The sequence below is a fragment of the Dendrobium catenatum genome, unplaced genomic scaffold, assembly GCF_001605985.2.
Source record: "Dendrobium catenatum unplaced genomic scaffold, ASM160598v2 fragScaff_scaffold_1375, whole genome shotgun sequence".
NCBI classification, from domain to species: domain Eukaryota; kingdom Viridiplantae; phylum Streptophyta; class Magnoliopsida; order Asparagales; family Orchidaceae; genus Dendrobium; species Dendrobium catenatum.
The window spans coordinates 599,536-605,291 of record NW_021319837.1 but is presented as its reverse complement, the minus strand read 5'-3'; positions in this window follow the sequence as shown (position 1 = coordinate 605,291).

Below are 5,756 nucleotides of genomic sequence, written 5' to 3'. Positions count from 1 at the left end.
GGCTCCCGCGAGTTTATCCAAGAGGTCATTGATCCGAGGTATGGGAAATCGTTACTTGACGGTGATGCGATTTATTGCTCGGCTGTCTATGCACAGTCACCATTGTCCGTCCTTCTTTGGAACGATTAGCGCTGGAACGGCGCAAGGACTAAGGCTCGGTTGAATGAACTATTTTTATAACAGTTCTTGGACGATATGTCTCAAGATCGTATGCTCCTTAGGACTCATCCTATAGTGGGGGAGGTTAGGAAGCACCGCACTAGGAACAAATTCGATATGGTGTTGTAATGTCCGGAGAGGAGGTAGGGAAGATTGCAATTCTGGAGCAGTTACATCACTGAATTCCTGGAGTAAAGCTTGAATGGACTGATGAGTAACAATTTTCCCCTCCATGTTCTGATCCTCTACCACGATGGCCAGCAAGGTATGATAGTCATCCTGGCTCCTCAAAAGAGCTTGGCCAGACACTAATCTTGCAGACATGAGGTTGTGCGTGGCCGAGGCGAAGGAACTGCAACACTTGCGGGTAGGAGTTTAAGCCTTTTTCCTTTCCACTCAATGGTGTAAGTGTTGGCTCGACCATCATGAATAGCTCCATTGTCGTATTGCCAAGGCCTCCCCAAAATTAAATGACAGACGTTCATCTAGGACATCGCAAGTGACATGACATAAATAACTTTTGCTAATTGAAACTGTCACTTTGCATCACTCACAGTGAATTCCACGCCCTTTTTAATCCAACCAATTTTATATGGATTGGGATTTTTTCTGGCTTTGAGTTGTAAAGCTTATACCGCCCCTCGAGAAATAATGTTCTATGTACGCCCACTGTCGATCATGACATCACACACCTTTCCATTAATAGTGCATTTAGAACGAAAAAGATTGTGACGTTGATTATTAATTGATTTCCTTGGGGCAATGAGCAACTTTTCAACCACGCACAGCACTGGTTCCCCTGTATCAGCTTCAACCTCTTCACATGCCTCGCCAACATCCAACTCATTTTCCTCAAACTCACCTTCCTCGTCCCTTTAATAAATTGAGCTTGATGTTGAGAAAGGCATTCATTAGACTTGTGCCCTAGTTGTAAGCATCTAAAGCGTTTAATGTTCGACGGTTTGGCATACGGATTCTCTCAGCCTCCAATTGCCCGTGGTTTAAAGGGTGCCTTATCTTCACTTCTGTTGGCCTCACTAGATTCAAAATAGAAGGAAGATCCTTTGCTTGAGTTCACCCGAGCTTATAATTGTGAGACCTCGTTCCCTTACTGTTCCTCTCTGACTTGGATTTTCCTCCCAGGATCGTCCGGGACGATATTGAGATCGTCCAGGCCGATCTGTACTGTTCAAAATATTATCCTGAAAATAGTTCTGGGAACCGTCCAGGCCGATGATTTTGGTCTGATCGTCCCAGGATGATCTGGCGATCGGCCGGGCCGATCAGCTTTATGATTTAAGCAAATCATCTCGTTTTGAGGAGAGAGAAAATCATTTTAAAAACAATAATTTAAATACAAGTTAAAGGAATTCTACATGATTCGAAGTTAGAGCAATAAAATATAATTTTTATTGGGAGTAAAATATTGAAGCAAATAAGAAACTTTACGGGAAAATCCTGAAACGAATAAAATCACAGAGCCTCAAAACACCAAGAAATTCATCATAAAATTGGAAAAAATTGTATAGATGTTATACTGTGCTTACACTCTTTTGTATCCTTCAGACCCTGATGTGGAACATTTAAACTAAAAAGTACTCAGAAATAAATTGCCTATTTTCTTTCTAGAAACTTCTTAGCTTGTTATATATAGCTGTTGTAAGGAGAAAAATGTTTGATATGAAGAATATATTGTGATTTTAAGCCTTTGAGATTGGTTTGTTCCCTAGTTTTGTTTATCCCTTCTAGCAGATCCTTTTCGTCCACCGATCCACTATATTATTTGGTATCAAAGATTGGAACTTGCAAAAAATGGCAAACTGCAGAAGAAGATACTGCGATCGAAGCAAAAAAAAAGGGTTGTCGACCATGATCAATGCCGAATATGGGTGGAATCACTTGATAGATTAGATGATTTATTTGCATACATCGTGGCTCCTCTTCTGGCCTTAGGGAATCTCCAACCTAAAGTTCTTTTTTTCACTCCAAAATGCAGTAAAACTCAAAAATGCCATGATTCATCTCCAATCGAACTCCATTTTATGGGCTTCTACAAAGGTAACCGTCGTCTTTGGTGCATTTCTTTGGCAAATTCCTATTGAGATAGAAAAATGGCATTGGTGAATAGTGGAATGTCAATATTGACGTCACACTATTCACCCACAAACAAATAGCTGAAGATTTATCATTTGGCTGGAACGACAGGAAACCCTAAACCCTAGACCGAGTTACACTATAGTCATATTTGACTTTCGGTTAGCAGACGATCAGGTTGGCACTCAATGAGCGACCGTTGCTCATGACTTTCCTCTGCTCCAACACCAGACCTGCGATCCCACGCATGGCGTCAAGCGCGATGTCCCATAGCCCGTCCTTGATTCCAAACGTGCGATCCACCTGCCACTGCTCGTCCAAACCTTACACCCACTGACTCTTGCTTTTCTCTCTCGCTCCCACTCCTCGCCCATGATCCCACTACATCAGCTATCTCCATTCCTTTGGCATTTTCCCATTGTCAAAATGTAACAGACCTAGAGCTCAATAACAATCAGATCTCTCATGACATCCCGCTGGAGCTTGGTCGAGGACAATATCCAAACACTATACCTATGGCAGAACAAACTCGAAGTAGGAATTTTGCAAGAGCTCACCTTATGCATGAATCTAGAAGTGGTAGACCTCTCATAGAATGCTACTGTGGCCGCTGATTCCAACCACCGATCACATCGCAACCATGATTGTGACCAAGATCGGGATCAAGACCTCGAATGCTACTACGATCGGGAGCCTGAGTATGAGGAGGTCACTCTTCTTGTTAGTGCAAAATAAGCTATGGTTGGGGATGACAATACTCGAGGAACTACTAAAAATCTACCTTCAAAAAGTACTGCTGATAATCTTGATCAATTAAATTCTAGTGAGATCAGTGAAAGAAGTACTTTGAGTCAAGAAATTGTTGATGAGAAGGTGGTGGTGGTGTGTTTAGAACATTATCCTATCCCTAATGAAAATGAAGTTAGCAGAATCTCTGATGGCCCGGCAAGGGTTTCTATATTGGATAGTTTAGAGGCATCAAAGCAAATTATAAGTTAAATGTAGGGGATTTCCTCCAGTCATTCATGTCTTAAGGGCTCTTGGGATCATTCAAGCAATAAAGATGGACATATTGTTCTTGACTCCGATGAAGTTTTGGATTTAGATGGAAGTGGTATCAGAGAACAATATTAAAACTCTATACCTATGGAAGAACAAGTTCGAAGGAGGCATTCCGCAGGAGCTCGCAGGATGCACGAATCTTGAAGTCATAGACCTCTACCAGAATGTTACCGTGGCCACTAATTCAACCACCACTCACATCGCGACCACGACTGTGATCGAGATCGGGATCATTCAAGCAATGCAGATGGATATGTTGTTCCCGACTCCGATGAAGTGTTGGATTCTGATGGAGTGTTGGATTCCGATGGAAGTGGTATTGGGGACATTTCTGCTGCAGATGTGCAAATGCTTGGTCTGAATTTGATTGACAAAGATGACCTACTGCAATAATCCCAATTTGTTCGACGTAATGTTGCTTAAGGATCTGATTCCACATTTGTTGGGCCAGATGATGGACTGTTGCGACTTCCAGCTAAACCTTACATGAAAGATATAAAATTCCATGCGTATATGAATTTCAACATGATCCGTTGTTGGGGAGGTGGATTAGCTGAGAGACCAAAGTTATATTACTTTTTGTGATGTTTATGGCATTTTGATATGGCTAGAGTTTTGAATAACAGGTGATTGTGATGGAACAGGTGCACATATCTCAAACCTCAATGGGCCATTAGCCATGATCTTTTCTTGCTTTGTGCGCAAGTCACTGTTAAGATTCTTAGAAATCATGCAAGTCTTGCTCTATTGGTTGGTGATAATTAGCAAACTCCACCATAAAACATCAATACTGCTCTCATTAATCACTTGATGCTCCATCCTCTATTCAAGTGCAGTGATGAGAATTATAATTTAGGAGATGATTTGTCTGAAGAATCAGATGATCCTAGTCATTATCTTGATGGAACTTGTGCTTGTTTCTAGGAGTATCAATATTTGATCCTACCCTAAAATTTGACCCTAACCCATCCCAAAAATTCTGGCTTAGGGTCAACTCGTTTCTCAAATAAATCGGTTTTGGGTTCAATAAATCGACTCATTTAAAAAATTGGATTGGGTTCGAGTTGTGCCTCAAACTCGACAATGATCCAGAACCGACCTGGCCCGGCCCTAACTCCTATTATAAATGAAATCGAAAATCCCGCTTCCTAGCTTCCCCTAGTCGCAAGTCAACCCATTCTTGCCATCCGCCTCTTCCGCGGCCCCGCCATCCCGCCGTCGACGCTCGGTCTGAAGATTGAAATCCGAACCCTAGGCTAGCTCCGTACTGGGCCATCGAAACCTTAGGCTAGGTTGGCTTTCTTCGCACCGCCGATGCTCAGTCCATTCATCAACCCGACCTCACTGTCCGCCTCTCTGCTCATTACGCGACGTCAGATGTGAGCCCCGCCCATCCTGCCAATCTCCCAATTCACCCAAGCGCGATGCCGTTCGCCTGCGAGTAACGCATGAGGACTTCACTCGGTAAAATTTGGGTTACCATTTTGGATCGGGTCAACTCGATAACTCGACGATTCATGTCTGGGTCTGAACTTTTGACCCGTTTACAAAATCGGGTTAGGTTAGGGTCGACCTGTTTGAACCCGAGTCTGTTTTTGGATTTGACCCGAACCCATCTCAAAATCTGATTTTGACACCCCTACTTATTTCAAGGATATATGTGGGATGGTTTTGCAAATGGTAAAGGTGATTTTAATGGTCTCAATGAAATTCAAAATCAAGAAAATTTCTTCAAGGATAATTTCTATCAATTTGGTTTCAATACTGAGGTTGGCTTTATGGGAATACCAGTTGCTACTACAATCAGAGCTATAAACCAATAGAAGGATGGAAGATCCCATCTTTTCAAAAACTTTCTACTAGGTACATAAAAGAAATTCCAAATCCAATATGGGATTATCATAAATACATTTCATATTCAAAGTCAGAGTGGGATTTATTGCATGGCTTGCTATGATCTCAACATTTTCCCAATCAAAACAACCAAAAAAACGTATTATCCATTTTTAAAATGATTGTTTTAGAAGGCATTACGCCTATTGCTATAACTATTATGAGCATGCTTATGGCTTGTGCTCACCTAAATAAGCTTGTGGGCATGTAAAATCATTGACTAGGGATCTGGTTATAATTTTTTATACCTTCCTCCCTCTTGATGAACCACTGATTACTACCATCTCGATGGAGTCGAGCTCTTCTAACACCAGGGGAGTATGATGTCGAACTATTTAACTAAAAAGTGTCTTAGGAATAACTTACCTATTTGCTTTCTAGAAACTTTTTAGCTTATTATATATAGTTGTTGTAAGGAGAAAAAGGGATGATATGAAGAATATAGTATGATTTTAAACCTTTGAGCTTTGTTTGTGATAGGAAATACTTGATTCCAAGTATTTCCTAATCACTTTAGCCAAAGATCTCACAGCAAACTGCTATCCACA